Source organism: Pantherophis guttatus, chromosome 14 (genome assembly GCF_059756535.1).
Source record: "Pantherophis guttatus breed Tessera chromosome 14, ASM5975653v1, whole genome shotgun sequence".
Lineage (NCBI taxonomy): Eukaryota > Metazoa > Chordata > Lepidosauria > Squamata > Colubridae > Pantherophis > Pantherophis guttatus.
Genome location: NC_142076.1, coordinates 13,904,778 through 13,913,100, shown reverse-complemented (window position 1 = coordinate 13,913,100; position 8,323 = coordinate 13,904,778). Strand labels below are relative to the sequence as shown.

At 45.8% G+C, this 8,323-nt stretch overlaps 1 protein-coding gene across 2 annotated transcripts in view; it reads left to right on the top strand.

Moving 5' to 3' along the window:
- Positions 1-8,323, top strand: part of SNX29 (sorting nexin 29) — a 181,904-nt gene that overhangs the window by 150,085 nt on the left and 23,496 nt on the right. The gene's annotated exons all lie outside the window — the stretch shown is intronic.

Below are 8,323 nucleotides of genomic sequence, written 5' to 3'. Positions count from 1 at the left end.
GCCAGAGATGGTATTTGCCGGTTCTCCGAACTACTGAAAATTTCCGCTATCGGTTCTCCAGAACCTGTCAGAACCTACTGGATTTCACCCCTGGAGTCACCCTATTCTCAAAAGCCCTTGAAGGCAGGACAAGAAGCAATGGGTGGAAGCTAATCAAGTTGAGAAGCAACCTAGAACTAAGGAGAAATTTCCTGACTGTCAGAACAATTAATCAGTGGAGCGACTTGCTTCCAAAAGTTGTGAGTTCTCCAACACTGGAGGTTTTTAAGAAGAGATTGGACAGCCATTTATCTGAACTGGTATAGGGTTTCCTGCCAGAGCAGGGGGTTGGACTAGAAGACCTCCAAGGGCCCTTCCAACTCTGTTATTCGGTTACTTCACTTTAGAGACACCATCACAATCTGCCAGTAATACCTTTGAAAAACAAATGAACAAACCAGGACCTTCTATTTCGCCCAGAAAAACTTCTTCTAAACTTCTTCCAAACTTCTGCATCACCCAGGACATTTCCTTCCAAACTTCTTTCAAACGTCTTTACCCAAGACAATTTCTTCCAAACTTCTGCATTCCCCCAGGACAGGGGTCTGCAACCTTAAACACTCAAAAGAGCCATTTGGACCCGTTTCTCACAGAAAAGAAAACACAAAACCCTTCCCATGCCTGATTCCCATGCCCCGACCTTCTTTCCTTCCGTCGCGAGCTGAAGACGTGGCTCTTTCGTCAACTCAACTGATCCGTTTGGGGATACACTGTCATAATTTTAAACTGTTTTTAATAGGGTTGCTGATTTTAATTTTATTTCATTGTGATTTGTATTGGACTTTCTCATTTTGTAAGCTGCCTTGAGTCCCTAGGGAGAAAGGCGGCATATAAATCGCAATAATAAAATAAAATAATAAATTATTTCTTGAGCGGCCACAAAACTAGCATATGTAGTTGAATTAACTGTTCTGAAACTTTTCTTTTCTTGGATTTATCCATGGTTGGCCTACCGGGGGTAGGCTCAATAAATTGCGTGCCGGCAGGTGTCACACATTGGCGGTTGTGACGCATATTTTGAGTGACAGGGAGCCGCAGCAGAGGGGTGAAAGAGCCACATGCGGCTCCAGAGCTGCAGGTTGCTGACCCCTGCCCCAGGGCAACCTCTTCTAAACTTCATCTCTCTAAGCTCCTTCCTCTTGAAAACCCTTTACTTACAAACTCAAAAGTTCTTTCTCCCACTTACCTCGATCGCTCTTGGGCGTGTTGTGGCTCCGTTACCTGAGCCTGTGTCATCGGCAGGAGAGGACTCCGAGAGTGAAGGAGAGGAGTTGGCAAGGCCTCCCTCTCCAGGACCCTCCTCTCTGGCAATGCCTTTGGTATCCGCCGAAGGGCAAGAGATAGGGCCGGGGCCAAGCACGTCCACGCAGCCATAGATGGACAGTGATGAGGGTAATGAGTCTTGGCTGGATCCATGCCAGCGTCGCAGAGATAAGTGCGCGCAACAGAAGAAAAGGCGTGCCCGAGATTAGGCTGAGTCACTGGACCACAACCCACAAGGTATAAAAGGGAGCGTGGTGGCCAGTCAAACCTTGTGACAAACAAAGCTGAAAGCTTCCACGCCATTCTGCATTGCCTGACTTTTTGCTATAGACTTTGCTGGATTATCTCTGGACTTGATTGACTTTGTAATGATTGAGCTGTTTCCTTTGATGTACCAGAAGTGGGGAGAAGTTATCTCTCCTCTTCGTAAATAATAAACTCTTGGCAGGCAGCCACTAGGTTGTTGCCAAGTTCCGTTATCATAAGGAAAAGGATTTTGCCGGCTGGTTTGGTCTTTAACTCTTGAACGTCTGTTGGTGTGTGTGCGTGTGGGACGGGGACAGAACAGGGTGTGATTTAAACGGTGGGAATCTCCTACAAAGCCACGGTGCCCTCAAGGAGACTTTGCAGTGGACATCACTCCGATGTCGTGGTTTGGAGCCCAGAAGAAGAGCCCGCTTGGGCCACGTGAGCAGAGGATGAGGCCAGAAAGCACGGCCCCTGTCAAGGGAGAAGAAAGTCCTGTGTGTGTGTGGGGGGGTGTTTCTCTCCATGTTGTCCCCGTGCCGCTGCTTATAAATATGTTTTATTTTATTTAGTAAGCGTTTTGCTGACTTTTTCACAGGCCCGTTACCTTTCCTGCTTGCCAAGCAGCCTGTAGTGGGAAACTGAGAGAGGTGGTGGGTGTGAAGGTTGACAGATTTCCCCCCCCCCCCCCCCACCCTCCGATTTCCTGGAGAAAATGAGAAGTTGTGAGAGCTGATAGATAAAACACGGGGGTCTCGCTTTTAACAACCTTCAAACGAATGTATGCGTTTTAATGTTTTTATCTTATTTTTTTTGCCCAGATAGCATTTTGTTTCCATGGAAGCAGATCTGGATATTGGCAGCTGAAAATACCGTTCGGTTTTTAGTAACTGTTTCTTCGGGAGAGTTTCTTTTCTGCCGAAGGCTGTTTAGGGATGGTGGCCATCTCATAATTGCAATAATGTTCAGTTCGAATTTGGTCGCCACGATGTAAAAAAAAAAAAAGATGTGGAGACTCTAGAAAGAGTGCAGAGAAGAGCAACAAAGAGGATGAGGGGACTGGAGGCTAAAACGTATGAAGAACGGTTACAGGAACAGGGTATGTCTAATTTAGTGAAAAGAAGGACTTTCATGGAGACATGATAGCAGTCTTCTGATATCTCAGGGGCTGCCCCAAAGAAGAGGGAGTCAAGCTATTCTCCAAAGCACCTGAGGGGAGGACAAGAAGCAACGGGTGGAAACTCATCAAGGAGAGAAGCAACCTAGAACTAAGGAGAAATTTCCTGATAGGGAGAACAATGAATCAGTGGAACAACTTGCCTCCAGAAGTTGTAAATGCTCCAACACTGGAAGTTTTTAAGAAGATGTTGGATAACCATTTGTCTGAAGTGGTGTAGGATTTCCTGCCTAAGCAGAGGGTTGGACTAGAAGACCTCCAAGGTCCCTTCCAACTCTTCTATTCTATTCTATTCTATTCTATTCTATTCTATTCTATTCTATTCTATTCTATTCTATTCTATTCTATTCTATTCTATTCTATTCTATTCTATTCTATTCTATTCCATTCCATTCCATTCCATTCCATTCCATTCCATTCATTAGAAATCAAGGGCTGTGTAGGAGAGAACCAGGGTGAGCTTGAGGACAGGGTCTCTACGCCCCATAAAGATCCCCCCTTTAAGTCCCGTTGATTCTTATCTGGCGCCAATTTGCCCTGCCTGTTAGTAGATCAGATTCTTGGAGTGGTGCAGTGGCCTAGAGGTGGAGCTCTCGCCTCACAATCAGGAGGCTGTGAGTTCGATCCTAGGTAGAGGCAGATGTTTCTCTCTCTGGGCACGAATGAGAATATATCTGCTGAACAAAACTCCGCATTGGCGACAGGAAGGGCATCCAGCTGTTCAAACACTCTGCTGGCTCCATTCAGTTGCCCAGACTCCACCCCGCAAGGGATTATACGGGGTCATTAAATGAAGATGATGTTAGTAGATCAGATTCTTGTGTAGAGGTAGCCTGAAATAAACTTGTAGTACTTTTGAATCCTAATCTGGTTCAAAGCCCCTTAGTCCTTCTTTTCATTAGACATATCCAATCCCTGCAACTGTTCTTCATATGTTTTAGCCTCAGGTTCCATAAACAGGAGGCTGACTGGAAACGTTATCGTACTGCCAACCTATGCCCATTCTCCTGGAGAAAATCTCTGTTTGATACCCTGGAGATTCATTCATTGCAGGCCTTCACTAGATTGCTTGTCCTCCAAGCATATCGGCAGTATATCATCCACAATAAGAGGGTGATAGAAATAGTGAGGAAGTATCTACCCTACATCAAGAGATGTAGATCTTGGTCTTCTTTGTCCATCATTGGAATTCTAGCTTTCCATTGTGTGGACATTCCATTTTGCACCACGTAGAACTTTTCTCTCTCCATCATCATCATCATCATCATCATCATCATCATCATCATCATCATCATCATCATCATCATTATCTCTTTTATTCATTAAACATGAAACTCAAGTCAACTGAACATTACTGGTGCTAATGGTTGATATGGGTTGCTGCTAGCATCCTAGGTATCAACCAAGTACCTTCTTAAGATGTATGATGTTGTTGTTGTTGTTGTTGTTGTTATTATTATTGTTATTGGTTAATCTTTAGTGAGATTCACAGCCTTTGAGGCTGGTTAATAGCTCAGCAGCTTGAGTCCTAACCAAGGACCTAGGAACTGTTAAGGTATCGTCGGAGGATGTAAGCTGTTCCGAGTAAGGTGGTTTTTTGTAGAGTCAAAATGTTCAAGTCTGGCAAATTTAGAATTTCTAAATAGCGGGGTAGCCCTTTGGGTATTGCTCCAAGGTGGTTGTTGTTGTTGTTGTTGTTGTTGTTGTTATTTACTTTATTCATTAAACATGAAACTCAAGTCAACTGAACATTCAAAAATGCATCACAAATACCATTGACTGACGCTAATGGTTGATACAGGTTGCTGCCAACGTCCTAGGTATCAACCAAGTACCTTCTTAAGATGTACGATGTTCCAAGTAGCGCAGTTTTTTGTAGTTTTTATTATTATCATTATTATTGAAAAGACATAATTAAATGTTGGCTTTCTTCCAAGCGTTAAGTGAGAACTTCGCCTGTAGGTCAAGGCCTGTTGTTCCTTGAATCTACCAGCAGGAGGAGCTGCCGTATTGAAGACCAGCAGTGGGTGTTGTGCAAATAACTTTCCTTTCGGGACCTTAGATTTTTTGCCTCTTTTTTGCCTTTTATAATCATTATTCAGAAGAGATATCGGTCTAAAATTCTCAGGTTTTTTAGGACCTGCTTGCTCTTTCGGTATCAATGAAATATAAGCTGTTTTCCATGATGGGGGTATTTTACCCCCGATCCCTGCTTTTTTTGTTTTTGGTGTTTTTTTTTTAAAAAACCATAGAGTCTCTTAGCTACGTAAAAATGTCCTAGTTCATTGTGGCTACTTCAAAATAGACCTGGGCAGGGCTGGCATTCACTTACCTTCGCTACCGGTTCGCAAACGTGAGCCCGCGTGCACGGAGGGTAAAAACGGGACGTGGGCGGAGCTTCCCGCAGCCGCCGCTACCGGTTCGTGGATAAAACCGGCTGAATCCCACCACTGGACCTGGGGTTACCCCAGCCACTACAACATGACACCTCAACACTAGCTTTACCTGTCCAGCCTTGTCCAATATTACCTCCTCTTTTCCTTAATGCTTAGTCATATCTTCAGAAGTATCCCATTACCTTTGAAAAAATTGAAAGAAATCTCTTGGTAAACAGAGAGCAAACCCCATTCCCTTCTATCACCTGATGATGTTACGTAGCTGGGTAATGAAAAATCTGCAGGAAAACAGCCAAACTCCTCTTCCTCCTCCTCCTCCTCCTCTCTACACCTCTCCCTCCCTTCTAGGACTGACGGTGTCACCTAATTGCATAATGAAACCTCTGCAAGAAAACAGCCAAGTTGGGTAATGAAAAATCTGCAGGAAAACTGCCAAACTCAGAGAGCACCAAGGACCCCGCAGTTGTCTTCCTCCTCTTCCTCCTCCTCCTCCTCCTCTCTACACCTCTCCCTCCCTTCTAGGACTGACGGTGTCACCTAACTGCATAATGAAACCTCTGCAAGAAAAACAGCCAAGCTCAGAGAGCACCAAGGACCCCACAGTTCAACCGTGAGCTACAAACATTCTCTTCCAAATGGCACGTCGATAGCATTTATCTCTATGGGCCTGTCGATGGCTGGCTTGTCAGAATGCCAAGCTTGCAGGCTTCCCCTAGCATTTTTGGATTTGGCTTGGTTTGCAATGTCAACAGTCTCCCCCCCACCCCCCACCCCCCACTGATACGGCGATTGAATTTCTCTCTGTGTTGAGAGCCTAATGAAATTTCAATAACGGCAATCATCCTTTTCGTTGGGCCAGCATTGGGTGCCCTCCAATGGTTAACCTTGAGATCCTAAAGGGTTGTGCCGGTGGATGAATGCTGGTCTACTGACCAAATCCGCATTTTTCCCTATCTCATCCCCCCCCCCCCCCCGAAAGGAAAGCAGAGGCATGAGAACAATCATCTAGCTATTGCTCAAGAGGAGCAGATCCGGAAATATAAGGACGGTGATGGATAGCATCTTCTCTACGTTGTCTTTAATGTTGGTGATGCGGGAGAAAAACGGTCCGTCCTCTGGAGTTCTGTAGCCCCGAGTCAAAAGGAGCAATCGAGGATGTCAGCCCAAATATACATCCCTGCTAAAGAGCCGACATAATAACGCTGCGGACGGACGATGGAGACTTTACTTTATTTCAATTTATTTTACAACCCGAGGGGAGGAACTGAGGTGGAACCAGAGCAGTCGTGTTGCATCAAAGAATCGCTTTTCACCCCGTTAAACGAGACATGGCTTAGGATTTTAAGGCAGACCCAGCTGAGAACACACAGTGTCTTGAACGGGTGGCATTGGTGGTGTATCTTACTTTTAAAATGAGCCTTGATGGTACAGTGGTCTGAGCACCCTGTTATTAACACAGCTGCCTGCAATTTCTGCTGGTTCGAATCTCTCCAAGGCTCAAGGTTGACTCAGCCTTCCATCCTTTCAAAGGTAGGTGAAATGAGGACCCAGTTTGTGGGGGCAATAAGCTGACTTTGTATAAATATACAAAAGTATGAAGGCTATTGCTTAACGCATTGTAAGCTGCCCTGAGTCTCCGGAGAAGGGCGGCATAGAAATCAAATTAAAATAAATAAATAAATAAAAATCCGGGAGTGGAAGCTCCAGATTTCACGCCAAAGGTTTTCTCAAAGGTGTTTTTTTTTTTCCTCTCTTCAAAAGACAACTGGACTGTTTTTTTCCTTGATGACGACGAAGAAGAAAACATTTCGCTTCTCATCCAAAAAGCTGTCAGAGTTCCAAGTAATACACCCATAGCAAACAAAACCCCAAGGCAGGTAGATTCCTCAAAGAATAGTTTTATTGGATGTACCATGGTTTACTGGATATTCCCACAGTTTTCACCTAATTAAAAGTTTTTCCCCTTCCCCAAACAATAAGTCACATGGTCCAATCTCTCTCTCTGTGTCTCTGTCTCTCTCTCTCTCTGTCTCTCTCTCTCTCTGTCTCTCTCTCTCTCTCCCTCTCCCCCCTCTCTCTGTCTGTTTGTTTGTCTCTCTCTCTCTGTTTCTCCCTCTCCTCTCTCTCTCTGTCTCCCCCTCCCTCTCCCTCTCCCTCCCCTCCTCTCTCTCTGGCTCTCTCGCTCTGGCTCTGGCTCTCCCTCTCTCTCTCTGTCTCTCTCTCTGTATGTCTCTCTCTCTCTCTCTCTCTCTCTCTCTCCTCCCTCTGTCTCTCCCTCTCCCTCTGTCTCTGTCTGTCTCTCTCTCTGTCTCTCCCTCTCCCTCCCCCCTCTCCCCCCCTCTCTCTCCCTCCCCCCCCTCAAATACTGGAACATTACCACCATGTCTCCCCTGATCCTTCTCTTCACTAGACTAGTGATGCCAAGTACTTGTTCATCGTTATGTATTAGCCTCCAGTCCCCTCATCATCTTGGTTGCTCTTCTCTGCACTTTTTCCAGAGTCTCGACATCTTTTTTTACAGTGTGGTGACCAAAACTGGATATTCTAGATAACGGATATTGAAATGAATATGCTAACTGGAGTCACGCACCTTGGTATAGAGCAACGTTGGCGAAACATTTCGGCACCGAGTGCCAAAATGGGAGGGCTCACACGCGCTGCAGCACCAAAAAAACCGGAAGATCGGTTCCCTGGCGTGCATGCATGCGCCGGAAAGCTGAGCTTCTGGTTTCTGGCACGTGTGCGCTCGAAGACCAGGTGGCCTGCGCACATGCACACACCGGAAAGTGGAAGTTCAGCTTCTCGGCGCGCACATGCACGCCAGGGAGCTGCTCTTTCGGTTTCTGGCACTCCTGCGTGCGCAAAGACTAACTGGCCTGCGCACATGTGCATGCCAGAACCCAGAACAGCAATGGGCTACAGCTGGCGTGCCTGGAGAGGTGGCTGTGCCTACCACTTCCGGCACGCGTGCCATAGGTTCACCGTCACGGGTATAGAGTAATTCCCCCTTCCTGAAAACCTAATAAAGAAGCAGAATTTCTCAGGAGACTAAAGCTTGTGGCTACTGCCTAGTTTCAGTTATCCTTATATGCAGTTCGTTATTCTGTTCCTAGTCCTTTTAACTCTGAATTGTGAAGATCCATAAAGCCATTGTAAAACAAAACGAAACTGCCTTGGAGTTTGCCACTCTGTTGGCTGTCAA